Source organism: Bos grunniens, chromosome 5, assembly GCF_055505025.1.
Source record: "Bos grunniens cultivar Pamir isolate PY7600 chromosome 5, Bosgru_T2T1.0, whole genome shotgun sequence".
Taxonomy (NCBI): Eukaryota; Metazoa; Chordata; class Mammalia; order Artiodactyla; family Bovidae; genus Bos; species Bos grunniens.
The window spans coordinates 44,919,218-44,938,588 of record NC_141169.1 but is presented as its reverse complement, the minus strand read 5'-3'; the positions used below and the strand labels follow the sequence as shown (position 1 = coordinate 44,938,588).

Sequence of the window (19,371 nt, the reverse complement as noted above, 5' to 3'; positions counted from 1 at the left end):
CCAGCAGTTCGCCCAAAGCCCCTCTAGGAGTGAGTAAAAGGCTCCCCTGCCTGTCCACCTGCTTTTCCTGTAAGCTCTACCCAACACTTCAGTAAAACTACCTATTAAGGGCCCATCAGAGTGCCTCTAACAGGAAGTTGATCTGAAAGCAGACCAGTTAGTAGTGTTGGGATCTGTGGGAAATGGAAGAACAGGCTTGATGTTAGAGTGTTGTATCATCCTTTTGTTGTTGCTGTTCACTTAGTTAGTTCAGTCACTCAGTCGTGTCCGACTCTTTGCGACCCCATGAATCCGCAGCACGCCAGGCCTCCCTGTCCATCACCAACTCCCGGAGTTGACTCAAACTCACATCCATCGAGTCAGTGATGCCATCCAGCCATCTCATCCTCTGTCGTCCCCTTCTCCTCCTGCCCCCAGTCCCTCCCAGCATCAGAGTCTTTTCCAGTGAGTCAACTCTTTGCATGAGGTGGCCAAAGTGCTGGAGTTTCAGCTTTAGCATCATTCCTTCCAAAGAAATCCCAGGGCTGATCTTCAGAATGGACTGGTTGGATCTCCTTGCAGTCCAAGGGACTCTCAAGAGTCTTCTCCAACACCACAGTTCAAAAGCATCAATTCTTTGGCGCTCAGCCTTCACAGTCCAACTCTCACATCCATACATGACCACAGGAAAAACCATAGCCTTGACTAGACGGACCTTTGTTGGCAAAGAGCATTCCATTTAAGGGGTCATACTAAGGTACATAGAAGGAGAGGCCTACCTGTGTTTTCGTATATAGGTTCTGTTTCCTGCAAGAAAATGATGGAGCAGATAATTAAACAATGTGTTCATTGTGCTTATTGTTAGTAGGGGAATTCCCTGGATCTAGGCAAAGACTAGCTTCAGGGAGAAGTCACAGTTCCCAGGAGCCACCAAATACTTGCAAAGGCAAGAATGAGCCTCTCCAAAGAAACGCAGGAAACTGAGTATGCAAACTCTTGAAAGTATACACTTGTCTGGAGTGAATCATTACTTGCTTAATTAAGTCCTGAGTTAAGAAAACAGCTTTTATAAGGATTGGGGGAGATATGGGGCCGGGGGTTGATGGTGGAGATGATGCTGGAAAGGAGTGGGCAGGATAAATAACTGTCAAGTGAACTGTATTAATTCCATCTGCAGGGTTTTTAGCTTTTGATTTTTGTTGGATTTGAGGAAGTTTTTGGGTTTTGGTATCATTTTGGTTTGTTTTTCGGCATATCTTTCTCTTTAATTCTACAAGATTAGAATGACCAGGTAGAAGACAGACCTTCCTATACTAGTTACAGTTTCTGATCTTAGTTATGGTTTCCAAAGTTCTTTGTCACTCACTTGGTGGTTGCTGAACTTAGAAAGCTCCTCTTCTACTTTCCGAGAAAGGTGAGAATTGCATTTTTAAAAGTTTGCACACAAACAGAAAACATCAGAACTCTGTAAACGTCCTAAGAAGTTGGGTTTTGGCTTTGTGTCTGGGAGAGAGTTCCTTTATCTAGCAGAGTTGGTTTTGATCTTTCTAGGCAACAAGTCTTACCTTGGATGCTCCTCTGTCTTCAATGGCCACAGGTCTGCTTGTTGCCTGGTGTGTGCACCCTCTCCTCGTTTTAGTCACCCTGTGTGGACACAGGAGATTAAGTAAACCCTATGCCGTTCCTTTTCTCTGAACTGGAGTTCTAGGAGACTCTGCTCCAGAGGACGTTCTGATTTTCAAGTGAGAGAAAATTTGCTAAACTTCTAGTCATTCTGGAGTAGCACCCTGAGGTGTCTTGCCACAAGTCAGAATCTTTGAATTCTGAGGTGATAGCTTAAATTCAAATCTTTTCCTTGCATGTGTGATCTCCCAAGGAAAATGTTTCAAGTCCATGACTTATAGGTAAAAATGAGCATGTCATTGAATGCCTGATTAATAAAAGATGGAGGCTTCCCTGTTGGCTCAGTGGTAAAGAATTAGCCTGCCAATGCAGGAGATGCAGGTTTGATTCCTGGGTTGGGAAGATCCCTTGGAGAAGGAAATGACAGCCCACTCCAGTGTTCTTGAATCGGAAATTCCACAGACAGAGGAGCCTAGTGGGCTACAGGCCATAGGGTCATGAAAGAGTCAGACATGAGTTAGTGACCATAACAACAGCAACAATGAAACATGCTTGTCTGAGAATTTACATGGTAGGATCAGAAATCCAGGAACTTGACTGTCATCCTTCAGAAAAGCCCAAGCCTCACTGCCTTTGTTCCAGATAAATTTTCTGTGGGCGTTTGTGTGTTTGGGAAGGGTAAGTGCTTCAAGGAAGACAGGGAGCTAGCATGCAGGGTGTGGGTGAGGCCGGGAATGGTGTTCCTGTCCCTTGTGTCACACCTGTGTCACCTTCGTGCCACCCTCCACCCCTGGCTTGCTTTTCAAATTTCTGTTGTTTTGCAAGCAAGGTGAGCCAAGCAGAGGCACTGTAGTTCTTAGGGGAAAAGTTGCTATGTAGCTTATAGTTGGGAAAAGACGGTGTTTAAGATCTGTTGGATCATACTTCAAGACAAAAGTGAGGCAATTACTCAATTTCTTTATGGACCACATGCAGAACTACTGGAGGTGCTGATTTTTAAAAGGAAGATTTTTCTGTACCCCACCACAAAGCTGCTACTAAGCCCTGAGAATCTTCTACTTTAACAAGCACCCCATGTTTTTTCAAATACTAATAACTGTAAATCTTAGAGCTCTTCAGAGTATTTCATAGACTGAAGAGATATATCCAGGTACACAGTTCTCTCTTGTTACACAAATTACTTCCACAGTTGAGAGCAATGGCCAGCCTGCAAAGAGACTCCCTGTCCTGCCTCACTTAGCCCTGGAAAGGATAGTTCTATGTATATGTTACCCTGTGCCCTGACCATGGCTAATTGGATTTTAGTTAGACCTCAGTTGCAAGGCTGTTGATCAATTAGACTTTCTTAAAATTTCAGGTTAAGAAAGCAATTGTAGTTAGTCCGTGATGAGTACTCATAAACCAGAGGACTGAATGCACCAGTGGGCCTTGTATCAGGGGCAGAGAGAGGCTGCAGACAATTTTAGCCTCTACCAGTGGAGGGCTTTGCCCTGTCCAGGTACCTACAATCAGATAGGTTTTGGCAAAAGGTTGGTCCCAGTTTCTCTTGGTAAACCAGGTTTGGTCATTATATTAGTCATGCATTGCCAATGCTATGCTATGCTAAGTCACTTCAGTCATGTCCAACTCTGTGTGACCCCATAGATGCCAGCCCACCAGGCTCCCCCGTCCCTGGGATTCTCCAGGCAAGAACACTGGAGTGGGTTGCCATTTCCTTCTCCAATGCAGGAAAGTGAAAATTGAAAGTGAAGTTGCTCAGTCGTGTCGAACTCTTAGCGACCCCATGGACTGCAGCCTACCAGACTCCTCCGTCCATGGGATTTTCTGGGCAAGAGTACTGGAGTGGGGTGCCATTGCCTTCTCTGATACATTGCCAAAGCTAGTTAAAAAAATTTTTTTTCTTGGGATGAGGATGTTAAACATGTACTCTCAGCAGATTTTAAACATGCAACAGAGTATTGTTAACTGTAGTCACTGTGCTGTGTATTACACCCCCATGACTTGGATTATAACTGGAAGTTGGTACATTGGGACCTTCTTCACCTATTTCTCCCACTCCCCACCCACTTACCCCACTTCTGGCCACCATCCACCTGTTCTCCCTATACGAGCTTGGTACAGTTATTGTTTCTTTTTAATTCTGCATATAAGTGAAATCAGTCTTTCTCTGACTTATTTCACTTAACATAATTTCCTCAAGGGGTATCCACATTGTCACAAGTGGCAAGATTTCATTCTTTTTTTATGGCAGAAAAGTATTTCATTGTACGTATGTATTCTATTGTATTTGTATGTATTCTTTATCCGTGCATCCATTGCTAGATACATAGATATTTTTCTACACCTTGGCTATTATAAATAATGTTGCAGTGATAGTGGAATTTCAAATTGGTGTTTTATTTTCAGATAAATACCCAGTAGTGGGAATGCTGGATCATATGGTAGTTGTATTTTTCATTTTTTGAGAAACCTCCATACTGCTTTATGTAGTGACTATATCCATTTATATTCCCACCAAAAGTGCACAAGGGTTCCCTTTTCTTCACATCCTTGTTTTTTGCTTGTTTGTGTTTGTTTTTTGTTTTGGCCATACCACATTGCACAGGTTGCAGGACCTTAGTTCTCAGACCAAGGACTAAACCCAGACCACTGTGGTGAAAGCACCGAGTCCTAACCAATGGACTGCTGGGGTAGCCATTTTAGCAGGTATGAGGTGATATTCCAGTGTGATTTTGATTTGCATTTCCCTGATGAGTAGTGGAGTTGAAAAGATACCTGTACCTTTTCATGTACCTGTTCTCCATCTGCGTGTCTTCTTTGAAAAAATATTCACATCTTCTGCCTATTTTTTAATTCTTTGGTTTTTGCTATTAAGTTATATATATATATATATATAACTTATATATATATATATATTACATATTTGGGATACTAACCCCTTCTCATATAGGATTTCTAAAAATTTTCACCCATTCAGTAGGTGAATGGGTGAAAGGTTGCCTTTCTATTTTGTCAGTGATTTCCTTTTGCTGTGCAGAAGCTTTTTAGTTTGATGTAGTTCCGCTTGTTTTTGTTGCTTTTGCTTATGAAGTCTGATCCCAAAAAATCATCATCAAGACTGATGTCTAGCAACATACAGCCTATATTTTCTTCTAGGATTTTTATGGTTGCCAAGTTTGCATTCTTTAATCCATTTGAGTTAATTTTTCTGTATGGTGTAAGATAGTAATCTAGTTTCACTCTTTTGCATGTGGTTGCCAGTTTCCCCAGAGCTGTTTATTGAAGATACTATCCTGTCCCCACTGTATATTCTTGGCTCCTTTGTCTTAAATTACCAAACCATACATATATGAGGCTCTCTATTTTGTTCCATTGCTCCATATGTCTGTTTTTATGTCTATAGGAAACTATGACAAACCTAAACAGTGTATTAAAAAGCAGAGACATAATTTTGCTGACAAAGGTCCATATAGTCAAAGCTTTGGTTTTTCCAGTAGTCATGTATGGATATGAGAGCTGGACAATAAAAAAAAAGAAAAGGCTGAATAACGAAGAATTGATACCTTCAAACTATGGTGCTGATGGAGAAGACTCTAGAGAGTCCCTTTGACAGCATGTAAACAAACCAGTCAATCCTAAGGGAAATCAACCCTGAATATTCACTGGAAGGACTGGTGCTGAAGCTGAAGCTCCAGTACTTTGGCCACCTGATTCAAAGAGCTGACTCACTGGAAAAGACCCTCATGCTGGGAAAGATTGAGGGCAGGAGGAGAAGGGGTGACAGAGGATGAGATGGTCGGATGACATCACCGACTCAATAGATATGAGTTTGAGCAAACTCCAGGAAATAGTGAAGGAGAGGGAAGCCTGGCATGCTGCAGTCCATGTGGTCACAAAGAGTCGGACATGACTGAGCAACTGAATAGTCATGACTGAGCGACTTAAACAGCAACCATAATATTTTGATTAATGTATCTTTGATAGTTGGAAATTATGAAGCATGATGCCTCCAGATTTGCTCTTCTTTCTCAAGACTGTTTTGGCTGTTGTTTTGGAGTCTTTCATGGTTTAATCCAAATTTTGGGTTGTTAGTTCTATTTCTTTGAAAGATGCTTTTGGAATTTTGAGAGGTATTGCATTGAATCTGTATAGTAGTTTGGTAGTATGGACATTTTAACAATATTAATGTTTCAGTCCATGAACACAGAATATCTTTCCATTTATCTGTGTTGTGTATTCTTCAATTTCTTTCATCAGTGTCTTTTAATTTTCAGTATGCATGTCTTTCACCTTCTTGATTAAACTTATTCCTAGGTATTTTATTCTTTTGGGAAGGCAGCTGTGCTCACCTTGTTGGTTTGCCAAGGCTGCACTATTTTATTCTTTTTGATGCAATTATAAATACAAATATTAAATTTTATTTATTAAATTTCTTAATTTTTTCTGATAGTTTATTACTATATAGAAACAAAAAAATTTTGTATATTAATATTTGTATCTTGCAACTATACTGAATTCATTTATTAGCTCTAGCAGTTTCCTTGTTTGGAGTCTCTAGGATTTTCTGTATATGTCATCTGCAAATAATCACAGTTTAATTCTTCATTTCAAATTTGGATTCCTCTTATTTTTTTCTTGCCTAATTGCTCTGGCTAGGACTTCCAATACTATTTGAATAAAAGTGGTGAGAACAGACATCCTTGTCTTTTTCCTGATCTTAGAGGAAATATTTTAGCTTTTTGATGCTGAGTATGATGTTAGCTGTAGGTTTGTTGTGTGTGACCTTTATTGTGTTGAGGTATGTTCTCTCTTGTGGAGAGTTTTTGTCATAAATGGGTGCTGAATTTTGTCAAAAGCTTTTTCTGCATCTATTCTGATGATCATATGGTTCTTATTCTTCAGTTTATTGATGTGGTATATCATATATTGGTTTATGAATACTGGAAAATCCTTGCATCCCTGGGATAAGTCCCATTTGATCACTTGTGTATGATCCTTTTAACATATTGTTGGATTCAGTTTGCAAGTATTTTGATGAGGATTTTTGCATTCAGTTTCATCCGTGATATTGGCCTGTAATTTTCTTTTTATTTTGTGGTATTTTTCTTTGATTTTAGTATCAAGATGATGGTGGCCTCATAGAATGAGTTCCTTCTTCTGCAATTTTTTTTTTTATTTTTTAACTTTACAATATTGTATTGGTTTTGCCATATATCAACATGAATCCACCACAGGTATACACGTGTTCCCCATCCTGAACCCTCCTCCCTCCTCCCTCCCCGTACCATCCCTCTGGGTCGTCCCAGTACACCAGCCCCAAGCATCCAGTATCGTGCATCGAACCTGGACTGGTGACTCGTTTCATATATGATATTATACATGTTAAATGAATAGGCATTAACTCTTCTCTAAATGTTTGTTAGAATTTGCTGGTGAAGCTATATGGTCTTGGACTTTTGTTCACTGTGAGTTTTTTAAACACATTTTCAATTTCGGTGCTTGTGATTGTTCATATTTTCTATTTCTTTCTGGTTCAGTTTTTCAAGATTGTACCTTTCTAAGAATTTGTCCGGTTCTTGCAGGTTGTCCATTTTATTGGCATATAGTTGCTTACAGTAGTTTCTTATGATCCTTTATATTTCTGTGGTGTACATTGTAACTTCTTTTTCATTTCTAAATTTATTGATTTGAACACTCTGTTTTTTCTTGATGAGTCTGGCTAAATGTTTATCAGTTTTGTTTATCTTCTCAAAGAACAAGCTTTTTCAGTTTCACTGATGTTTTCTATTTTTTTCTTCATCTCTATTTCCTTTACTTCTGCTCTCATCTTTATGATTTCTTTCCTTCTACCAACTTTAGGTTTTGTTTGTTCTTCTTTCTGTAGTTGCTTTAGGTGTAAGGCTAGGTTATTTGAGATTTTTCTTGTTTCTTGAGGTAAGATCGTATGGCTATGATCTCCTTTTAGAACTGCTTTTGCTGTATCCCACGGGTTTTGTATCGATGTGCTTTCATTTTCATTTGTCTCTAGATATTTATTTCCTCTTTTATTTCGTCAGTGATCTGTTGGTTGTTTTGTAGCATATTGTTTAACCTTCATATGTTTGTGATTTTTACATTTTTTTTCTCTTGTAGTTGATTTCTAATCTCCTTGTGAAATAAAGAGAATCATGAGTTGTGAACATAAAAGATGCTGGTTTCTATTTTCTCAAATTTATTGATCCATGTGATCAATCATGGAAGACGTTCCATGTGCACTTAAAAAGAATGTGTCTTCCGCTGCTTTTGGATGGAATGCTTTATAAATATCAATTAAGTGCATCTGATCTAAAGTGTCACTTAAGGTCTGTATTTTGTTATTGATTTTCCATCTGAATGACCCATTGATGAAAGTGGGGTGTTAAAGTCCCCTACTCTTATTGTGTTAACGGTGCATTTCTCCTTTTATGGCTGTTAGCATTTGTCTTATATATTTATTTTTATTTTATTTTAAAGTCTGTCTTGTCTGATATGTCATGATTTTCATGGAATACCTTTTTGTCATCCCCTCACTTTCAGTTCTGTGTCCCTATATTTGTACTCCTATGTTGGCTACATTGGAGAAGGCAATGGCACCCCACTCCAGTACTCTTGCCTGGAAAATCCCATGGACGGAGGAGCCTGGTAGGCTGCAGTCCATGAGGTTGCTAAGAGTTGGACACAACTGAGCAACTTCAGTTTTACTTTTCACTTTCATGCATTGGAGAAGGAAATGGCAACCCACTCCAGTGTTCTTGCCTGGAGAATCCCAGGGATGGGGGAGCCTGGTGGGCTGCCATCTATGGGGTCACACAGAGTCAGACACGACTGAAGTGACTTAGCAGCAGCAGCAGCAGCATTAGTTGCTTACACCTAAAGCAACTACAGAAAGAAGAACAAATAAAACCTAAAGTTGGTAGAAGGAAAGAAATCATAAAAATGAGAGCAGAAGTAAATGAAATAGAGATGAAGAAAAAAACGTACATACGTATGTTTACAATTGTTATATCTTCTTTTTGGATTGATCCCTTGATTATTATGTAGTGTCCTTCTTTGTATCTTTTAATAATCTTTATTTTAAAGTCTGTCTTGTCTGATATGTCATGATTTTCATGGAATAACTTTTTGTCATCCCCTCACTTTCAGTTCTGTGTCCCTATATTTGAAGTGGGTCTCTTATAGACAGCATATATAATGGGCCTTGTTTTTGTATCCATTCAGCCAGTCTATGTCTTTGGTTGGAGCATTTAATCCAGTTACATTTAAGGTAATTATTAATATGTATATGCTTACTGCCATTTTGTTAATTGTCTTGGACTTATTTTTGTAGGTCTTTGTTTCTCCCCTTCCTCTTTTTTTCTCTTCTCTCGTGATTTGATGACTAACTTTTTAGTGTTGTGCTTGGATTCCTTTGTGTATGTGTGTGTGTATCTATTGTAGCTTTTTGGTTTGCATTTACCATGAGGTTTGATACAGTAGTCTATATATAAACAAGATGGTTTTAAGTTGCTATTCTTCTAATTTCTAATGTTTTTCCAATATCTGCTTATAGTCTTCTCACTGCTTCTGGTTTTGATATTATATTTGTATATGGATGATTTCCTACCTTTACTCTATATTTGCCTTGATTGGTAAGCTGACTCATTTGTAATTTTCTTGTTTCCAGTTGGGGCTTTTTTCCCCACCTAGAGAAATTCCTGTAGCATTTATTGCAAGATAGTCTAGTGGTACTAAATTCTCTTAGCTTTTGCTTGTCTATAAAGCTTTTGATTTCTCTGTCAAATCAGAATAAGATCTTTGCTGGGTAGAGTATTCTTGATTATAGGTTCTTCCCTTCCGTCACTTTAATATATTGTGCCACTCCCTTCTGGTCTGAAGAGTTTCTGCTGAAAAATCAGCTGATAACCTTATGGGAATTCCATTGTATGTTATTTGTTGCTTTTTCTTTGTTGCTCTTAATATTTTCTCTTTGTCTTTAATTTTTGTCAGTTTGATTAATATGTGTCTCAGGGTATTCCTCCCTGGGTTTGTCCTGTGTGGGACTCCCTGTGCTTCCTGGATATGGGTGACTGTTTCCTTTCCTACGTTAGGGAAATCTGCAGCTATTATCTCATCAAATATTTTCTTGGGCTCTTTCTCTCTCACTTATCCATCTGGGACCCCTATAATGTGGATGTTGGTATGTTAATGTCCCAGTGGCCTTAGACTGTCCTTATTTCTTTTCCTTCTTTTTTCTTTACTGTGTCCTATGGCAGTGATTTCCACCATTCTGTCTTCTGGCTCAGTTATTCATTTTTCTGCCTCATTTATTATTATAGATTCCCTCTAGTATATTTTTCATGTCAGTTTTTGTATTGTTCATCTGTTTGTTCTTTAGATCTTCTAGTTCTTTATTAAACATTTCTTGTGTCTTCTCCATCCATGCCTCCATTCTTTTTCCAGATCTTATATCAACTGTACTATCATTACTCTGAATTATTTTTCAGGTATATTGCCTATTTCAATTTGAATTAGCTGTTCTTCTGGCATTTTATCTTGTTCTCTCATATAGGACATATTCTTCTGCTGTCTCATTTTGTCTAACTTTCTGTGATTGTGGTTTCTGTTCCACAGGGTTGCAGTTTTTCTTGCTTCTGCTGCCTGCCCTCTGGTGGATGAGGTCTAAGAGGCTTGTGCAAGCTTCCTGGTCAGGGAGGCTGATGCCTGCCCACTGGTGGGTGGAGCTGGGTCTTGTCCCTCTGGTGGGGGTGCTGTATCAATGTGTGTGTTTAGCGGGCAGCTATAGGCTCAGGAAGACTTTAGGCAGTCTGTATACTGATGGGAGGGACTGTGTTCCTGCCATACTGGTTGTTTAGTCTGAAGTGTCCCAGCACTGGAGCCTATAGGCTGTTGGGTGGGTCCAGGCCTTGTTGAAAAAATGGTGGCCTCTGAGAGGGCTCATGCCAATGAGTACTCCCCAGAACTACTGTCTCCAGTGTCTTCATGCCTGCAGTGAGCCAAAGCTGCCCCCACGTCTGCCAACACCAGCAAGAGACCTTCCAGTACCAGCAGGTAGGTCTTGCCAAGACTCCTATGAGGTCACTGCTTTTTCCCCTGGGTCCTGTGATTGACCTTCAGCCAGTCTGTGCTCCTTATGTCTGCCATGTCTCAATTCAAGTTACTTGAGACTGTGTGTGCACCCTCCAAAAGTGGAGCTTCTGTTTCCGCAGTGCTTTGGATTTCCTGAGATCAAACCCTGGCCTTGAAAGACAAATGCTCTCGTGGCTCCTCCTCCTGACGCCAGAACCCCAGGCTGAGGAGTCTGACACAAAGTTCAGAATTTTCACTTCTGTGGGAGAACCTCTGTGATACAATTATTTTCCAGTTTGTAGATCACCCACCTGGTAAGTGTGCAATTTAATTTTATCACAGTTGCACCCCTCCTACTGTCTTGCTATGGTTTCTTCATTGTCTTTGGGTGTACAGGATATCTTTTTGGTAGGTTCCAGTGTCTTTTAGTTGTTTAGCAATTAGTTGTGATTTGAGTGTTTTCATGAGAAAGGATGAGGTCACATCCTTCTATTCTGCCATCTTGTCTCCATTCTCAAAACAACTGTTGATCTTCAGCACATTTTCTTACTTCAACAAGCCTCAGCTTCCTTGTATGAGAGGCTTGTCTTAGGCAGCCTCAAGATGAGTAGATCTCTGCACCCACTCAATAAAATCTTAAGGCCTATACAGAGGCTTTAATGGAGCTCCATCACATACATAGTCCAGATGGTCTCAACAACACCTTATCTGTCAAGCTTTGTTTGATTTTTAGTGTCTATTTATTTATTTGGCTGCATTGGATCTTAGTTGTTGCCTGGGTGCTCAGTAGTTGTGGCATGCTGGCTTAGTTTCTTCGTGTGGGATGACATGTGGGATCTTAGTTCCCCAACCAGGGATCAAACCTGCTACCCCTGAATTTAAGACTGATTCTTTAACTACAACCACTGGACCACCAGAGAAGTCACTGTTTTTTTAAATTATAACTAACTGCCTTGCTCACATTCTGACAGGTTATAGCTAAGATTCTAGATTCTGGCCTTGCTGATGTTAGCCTGAGCTATTTAAACTCCACCTGGTTTTTTTTTCAAATTCCTTGACTGTAGCTTATTCTTACCTACCAAACATTTAGGCTTATAGAATTTTCTAGAGTTGGAGTCAGCAGACTAGATATCACAGGCCCACTGTAGCCACTACCTGTTGGAACACAATGCACACATTCATTTATGTATTGCCTGAAATTGCGTTTACACTTCAGCAACAAAGTTGATTAGTTGGAACAGAGACTGTGTGACTGACAAACCCTAAAATACTTATTATCTGATCCTTTTTGAACAAAGTTGGCCAACCACTGCTCTAAAATAGTGCTAAGAGAGTTAGTTTGTCCCACAAGTTAGCAAATAAAAATAAAATACAATGTTATTTCCAGACCACACAACCTCCAGCCAGTCTGTGTTCATTATGTCTGCCAGGTCTCTACTCAGGTTACCATCGGCATTGACTCTGATGTCCCCTCAGGTGAGAAATAAGTGCTTTTGTATGCCAGACATTTTACATGAATTGCCCTCCTGCTTTATCAATGGCTGGAAGAGGTCAGTGACTTACCTAAGTTCATAATGAGCCAGATTCAACCTCCTGTCTGAGGCGCACGCCTGTACTCGTACCTACCACAGTCTGTGTGTCTAAACGTAAAAGATGACAGGGCTTTGAAAATACTAGAAGGGCTTTAAGCAAGGACTAGACTCTTCCACCAGGCTGTTTTATACTTTAGGGATTGCCTCCCACACACACACATACACACACAAAAGCTCAAACCTTTCCTCCTAACACTTATCAAGATTAGTTTTCTGTTTTTCCACTCCTCTTCACTTTCATTGTATTTGCTGACTTATGATGGAATTGCTCTTAATTACTAACTCCTGCTTTGTACTAGACTTTCCCACTAGATCCTCTTCTGGTGATTTAGTTGCTCCTTTTGTATCCCTTCCTGCCAGTCTTTCCAGTTAATATTCTGAATGAAGTACTCAGTGGCTCATGACAATTAATGTCACATTGTTTTTTTTTTCTTTTTCTGTCCCCAGGTATAGGTTTGACCTTCGTTTCATGTTTAGCAATCATAGCAGTGTCAGGACTCGAAGGTTTTCAAAACAGCTTCTGTAGTACCTCTGCGGTTGGATCCCTGCTCACCTCTTTCTGATGAAGTGATTGGAGTAGCTGTCTGTAGCTAGTCTTCAAGACCACGCCTGGAAGGGGTCTTTGGACTGGCTTTAAGTCCTGTTTGAAAAAGCGACCCAATCAGCTGACTTCCTTGTGCAATGTGTTAAACTGTGAACTTTGCCTGAGTGTCAGGAGTGGCTGTCCCTGGTTCCTTTATTCAGCTGATGACAATACTCCTGGGTATTGTCAGACTCCTGAGGTCTTTGTTCTCACCAAACCTTTTTTGTCCTGGGGCCAGTTTTTGGTTATTCCCCATGTGGTCAAAGTCTGGACTTGTAAATCCATTCAGATAAATGACAGTGCTTTTTTTGAGGGGGGGGGGGATGTTTTTGGTATCCAGCTTGACCTAAAATCAAGAGGACCTGCATAGCATTCCAGATTGAGCACTTCACTATCAAAAATACTAATATCATCTGGCTTGAAGAACCATCAGATCTGAACCATCTGATTAAGAACAAAGGCCATTGTTTTTTAGATTAATAGAAATACACTGTTTATAATATCCATAAAATATGGTAAGGTCACAAATTCAAAATTTGTTCATTTGGGGGGAATTCTGTACTGGTACTCTGTTAAAATAGAACAGTAGTGCTCTCTTAGTACAGGTTAATTCCAGGTAGTTACTGAAGGGAATGGACATCTACTTGCCAGTGACCGCTAACCACATGGAGTGCCAGTTAACACCAGGGGTATCAAAGGAGTGTCTGTCTTCTGAGATCTGAAAAATAAAGTGGGTTAAGTATTTCAGCAGAGAAGAACTTCCAAAGGTTAGTGAAAGCTGTGTTTTCCAAGGGCCCTCTGTAGGTAGGGCTTTTAACATGTTGATGAAGGGCTGTAAGTTAGGTGTAGTAAGTGCCTGCCCAGCTGGGAGCCATGTGTGAAGTTGTGACACCCTCTCTGCATTTTGCTGACATTCAGTTCATTTGTTAAAAGATATAAGAATTTCTTAGGGTTGATGTAAAGTACCAACTGGTCTTCCCTAGTGGTTCAGTGGTAAAGAATCCACTTACCAATGCAGGAGACCCAGGTTCAATCCCTAGGTTGGGAAGATCCCTTGGAAAAGGAAATGGCAAGCCACTCCAGTATTGTTGCCTGGGAAATCCCATAGATGGAGGAAGCTGGTGGGCTCTGGTCTGTGGGTCACAAAGAGTCAGACACAACTTAGCGACTAAACAACAACAAAATACCAGCTATGTAGCTTCTTCCCTTTCAGATAACTTCTTCCTGAGTTTTTGGAATCTTGTGTAATTTGGGCTTCGTTCACTATTCCTCTGTCAAAATTAGATCTTGACGTTTTCTCACTGTTTAGAATGCCTACATTTCTGTCTCTTGGCTTGAAGACCATTTCTTATATTGTCTTCACAAGAAGGCTAATTGGTAGTGGGGCAGCAGGGGAGAGGAGACACTGTGGTTTATAATCTGACCAACACAGGCAGTTATTGATTTTAGCTTTATGTAAGGTCCTAGGTTGAGCATTTAGCACTTTGTAAGACATGGCCATAAGTAACTTTCTATCACAATTTCAGATCTCCATGTTGGGTTAATACCCATTGGGTTATTCCTTTACTTCACACAATCCCAGTAACCCTGGTAGTAATTAGAAGTGAAATGAATACCTCTGCCGTGAACATTTTAGGAAAAGAAATTCTAACAGTTTTGTAACTAAAAGCAAACTACAATGTTGAGTATGGGTATTGGCTTTATTCTATCCTTTGATTCTTAACATTAATCAGTCAGCTTTCACATTAATGAAAGTTGGCCTAGTTATTCCAGAATAAAAAGAAACCAACTCTTACCAGGTCTCATACTGTGATGTCATATTATTCAATTTTATGATGCTGGTTCCTGAAAGCAGATGAAGTCATAAGAGTGACTCAGATTGTGGGCTGCTCTTACATTCAGCAGACTTCTGTTTTTGTTGAGGGGGTGGGGGGTACACTGAAGCCTTTTTTTTTTGTATCTCTAATTTTTAAAAAGTATGAAACGTTTCACTAATCTGTATGTCATCCTTGTGCAGGGGCCATGCTGATGTCTATATCATTCCAATTTTAGTATATGTGCTGCTAAAGCAAATACTGCATCTCTCATTTTTGAATGGCCTCTGATGGGACTTTCTTTTGGACTGGTTTCATTCTAGATCTATGCTAAAATCATCTTTCATAAAGAAACCTCAGTTTATAGTTAAAAATTTATTTTTAAGTGTCTAGCAGACCACATAATGCACCGAAATTTTTCAGAATGATATGTTCAAGGGCTCCATTGCAAAAGGCTTGCTTTATTTCTCTCTTAATTATACTGATTTGAATTTTGGTTATTTTTCCTTTTAGGAAGATCAGGTCCATATGTATGGTGATAGGAAACTGTGACCATTCGGAATAAACAGAGGTCCTGGGAATGAATAGAGATTTTGCCTTATAAGATTTCCTATTACAAAGCTCTTCCTCCCTCAGATACAATAACATTACCTACAACTGAAAAGTAGAGAATGCCTTTTGAGGCATTCAAAATCTTTGAATTTGACCAACAGTGCTGTTGCAAAATATATTTTAATTGACAGCATTAGGGTTTTTGTACAAAGTAGTAATGGTATTCATGGAAAGTTATTCCTTAATCTGTGAGAAATGTTCTTAAATTTAGTTTTAAGTGTCTAAGGACTAGTGTTGTTAACATAAGAAGATAAATTGTCCAGGATCCTTATTAAGAGAAAGCTAAGAGTATTTAAACTGATGCACCAGTGGAACTTGGTGGGAATATATGGCTCTTTTGTTTTACCCCCACTTAAGTCCCACTGACTTTGTGAAATTCCTGTGTTTGCATCATCTGTTCCTGGAAGTTCTTCTGCCCTGGCTCTGTGTCATCTAAGTCATTTGATTTAGAAAGTGCTCTTAATAGGACCCTGTTCACTGCTGCACTTTTCAATGAATTAAAGTTTATTTCTGTTCTAGTGGGAAAGTGTCCTTAGTTTTAGTCCACGAGTAGTAAATTTGACAAGATGTGGGGTTTTTTTTCTGCTGTAAATTGTTTAATGCTTAAATCGTTCACCTAGTACTGGAGACAGGCTGTTTCTATGGGGTACTATAGTCCCTCCCTGGAAAGCTCATGTATGTATCCCTGCTGACCAGTCTCTTTGATAAGCACCATGCATAAAATCCTTCCTGATAAATATTTATGCATTTACAGTTTGAAGAAAAAAAGAAAAGAAAAACTTACCTTGACCAGCTTTAATTAGATAAACTAAATTCACCTTCATATAATATCCAAGATGGCGGAATAGAAGGACTTGCACTCATCTTCTGCGAGAAGTCAAGAATTACAACTTGCTGCTGAACAGCCATCAACAGGAAAATGTTGGATTCCACCAAAAAAAGATACCCCACATGCAAAGGCAAAAGAGAAACCCCAAGAAGGGGCAAAATCACGTTTAGAATCAAACCCCATACTGCCAGAGATGCTCGGAGAGCTCAAACAAAACCTTGTGCACACTAGGAGAACCCACAGAGACTGAGCCAGACCTGCCTTTGAGTGTTTGAGTGTCTCCTGTGGAGGTATGGGTCAACAGTGGCCTTACATGGGCAGGAACTCTGGGTGCAGCAGACCTGGGTATGGCAAAACCCTCTTGAAGGAGGTCACCATTAACCCCACCATAGAGCTGCCAGAACTTACACAGGACTAGGGAAACAGACTCTGGGAGGGCACAAACAAAATCTTGTGTGCACCAGGATCCAGAAGAAAGGAGCAGTGACCCGACAAGAGACTGAGAGTGTCCAGGAGTCTCTGGCAGAGGCATAGGTCAGTGGTGGCCTGCTGCAGGGTCGGGGGCATGGGACCTCTTGTAGGAGGTTGTCATTATCCTCATTACCTCCACCATAGTTTAACCTCAGATCAAACAACAGGGAAGGAACACAGCCCTGTGCATCAACAGAAAATTGGATTACAGATTTACTGAGCATGGCCCTGCCTATGAGAATAAGACCCAGTTTCCCCCTCAGTCAGTCTCTCCCATCAGAAAGCTTCCATAAACCTCTTGTCCTTATCCATCAGAGGGCAGACAGAATGAAAATCACAATCACAGAAAACAAATCAAACTGATCACATGGACCACAGCCTTGTTTAGATTAGATCTGCTAGAGTGCCTGAAGAACTATAGACAGAGGTTCCTGACATTGTACAGGAGTCAGTGACCATCCTGAAGAAAAAGAAATACAAAAAGGCAAAGTGGTTGTCTGAGGAGGCCTTACAAATAGCTGAGTAAAGAAGAGAAGCAAAAGGCAAAGGAGAAAAGGAAAGATATACCCATTTGAATGCAGAGTTCTGAAGAATAGCAAGGATAGATAAGAAAGCCTTCCTCAGGAATCAGTGCAAAGAAATAGAGGAAAGCAACAGAATGGGGAAGACTAGAGATCTTTTTAAGAAAACTAAAGATAACAAGGGAACATTTCATGCAAAGATGGGCACAATAAAGGACATAAATGGTATGGACCCAGCAGAAGCAGATGATATTAAGAAGAGATGGTAACAACACACACAGATCAGATCAGATCAGATCAGTCACTCAGTCATGTCCGACTCTTTGCGACCCCATGAATCGCAGCACACCAGGCCTCCCTGTCCATCACCAACTCCTGGAGTCCACCCAGACTCACGTCCATCGAGTCAGTGATGCCATCCAGCCATCTCATCCTCAGTCGTCCCCTTCTCCTCCTGCCCCCAATCCTTCCCAGCATCAGAGTCTTTTCCAATGAGTCAACTCTTCACATGAGGTGGCCAAAGTACTGGAGTTTCAGCTTTAGCATCGTTCCTTCCAAAGAAATCCCAGGGTTGATCTCCTTCAGAATGGACTGCTTGGATCTCCTTGCAGTCCAAGGGACTCTTAAGGGTATTCTCCAACACCACAGTTCAAAAGCATCAATTCGTTGGCACTCAGCCTTCTTCACAGTCCAACTCTCACATCCATACATGACCACAGGAAAAACCATAGCCTTGACTAGACGAACCTTTGTTGGCAGAGTAATGTCTCTGCTTTTGAATATGCTATGGCAGAAAGTGAAGAGGAACTAAAAAGTCTCTTGATGAAAGTGAAAGTGGAGAGTGAAAAAGTTGGCTTAAAGCTCAACATTCAGAAAACGAAGATCATGGCATCCAGTCCCATCACTTCATGGGAAATAGATGGGGAAATAGTGGAAACAGTGTCAGACTTTATTTTTCTGGGCTCCAAAATCACTACAGATGGTGACTGCAGCCATGAAATTAAAAGACGCTTACTCCTTGGAAGGAAAGTTATGACCAACCTAGATAGCATATTCAAAAGCAGAGACATTACAATACACACAAGAACTATACAAAAAAGATCTTCATGACCCAGAGAACCACAATAGTGTGATTACCCACCTAGAGCCAGACATCCTGGAATGTGAAGACAAGTGGGCCTTAGGAAGCATCACTATGAGCAAAGCTAGTGGGGGCAATGGAATACCACTGGAGCTATTTCAAATCCTAAAAGATGATGCTGCGAAAGTGCTGCACTCAATATGCCAGCAAATTTGGAAAACTTAGCAGTGGCCACAGGACTAAAAAAAAGTCAGTTTTCATTCCAATCCCAAAGAAAGGCAATGCCAAAGAATGCTCAAACTACTGCATAATTGCACTCATCTCACACACCAGCAAAGTAATGCTCAAAATTCTCCAAACCAGGCTTCAACAGTATGTGAACCATGAACTTCCAGATGTTCAAGTTGGTTTTAGTAAAGGCAGAGGAACCAGAGATCAAACTGACAACATCCTTTGGATCATTGAGACTTCCAGAAAAACATCTACTTCTGCTTTATTGATTACACCAAAGCCTTTGTGTGGATCACAACAAACTGTGGAAAATTTTTAAAGCAATGGGAATACCAGACCACCTGACCTGCCTCCTGAGAAATCTGCATGCATGTCAAGAATCAACAGTTAGAACTGGACATGGGACAACAGACTGGTACCAAATCTGGAAAGGAGTATATCAAGGCTGTATATTGTCACCCTGCTTATTTAACTTATATGCAGAGTACACCATGAGAAACACTGGGCTGGAAGAAGCACAAGCTGGAATCAAGATTGCCAGAAGAAATATCAATAACCTCAGATATGCAGATGACACCATCGTTATGGCAGAAAGTGAAGAAGAACTAAAGAGCCTCTTGATGAAAGTGAAAGAGGAGAGTTGGCTTAAAGCTCAACATTAAGAAAACTAAGATCATGGCATCCAGTCCCATCACTTCATGGCAAATAAATGGGGAAAAAATGGAAATGTGACAGACTGTTTTTGGGGGGCTCCAAAATCACTGCAGATGGTGATTGCAGCCATGAAATTAAAAGATGCTTGCTCCTTGGAAGAAAAACTATGACCAACCTAGACAGCATATTAAAAAGCAGAGACATTACATTGCCAACAAAGGTCCATCTAGTCAAGGCTATGGTTTTTCCAGTAGTCATTTATGGATGTGAGAGTTGGAATATAAAGAAAGCTAAACA

The 19,371-nt window shown here is 40.3% G+C and overlaps 1 protein-coding gene, 1 long non-coding RNA gene and 1 pseudogene across 6 annotated transcripts in view; 1 reads left to right on the top strand and 2 right to left on the bottom strand.

The window, feature by feature from the left end:
- The window catches only part of LOC147371839 (lysozyme C, tracheal isozyme-like), a 44,434-nt gene extending 28,253 nt beyond the window's left edge, over positions 1–16,181 (bottom strand). Inside the window, exons 1-5 of one of the 5 annotated variants that reach the window (XM_086400037.1) lie at positions 16,072–16,181; positions 14,658–14,706; positions 13,872–13,994; positions 13,510–13,579; positions 1,545–1,623 (exon numbers count right to left, since the gene is read on the bottom strand). The gene's annotated coding sequence lies outside the window, so the exon portion shown is untranslated. Of the gene's footprint in view, positions 1–758; positions 787–1,544; positions 1,624–12,831; positions 12,914–13,509; positions 13,580–13,871; positions 13,995–14,657; positions 14,707–16,071 lie in introns of those variants that run through there. The other 4 variants (XM_086400038.1, XM_086400039.1, XM_086400040.1 and 1 more) reach the window with 4 other exon arrangements.
- Positions 4,587–15,805, top strand: LOC147371840 (uncharacterized). Its single transcript, XR_015163798.1, has 3 exons — positions 4,587–10,668; positions 10,827–11,000; positions 12,726–15,805. It is a non-coding gene; the product is annotated as an uncharacterized LOC147371840 (long non-coding RNA).
- On the bottom strand, positions 14,834–14,933 carry LOC147371841 (U6 spliceosomal RNA; annotated as a pseudogene).
- Positions 16,182–19,371: the final 3,190 nt, after the last annotated feature.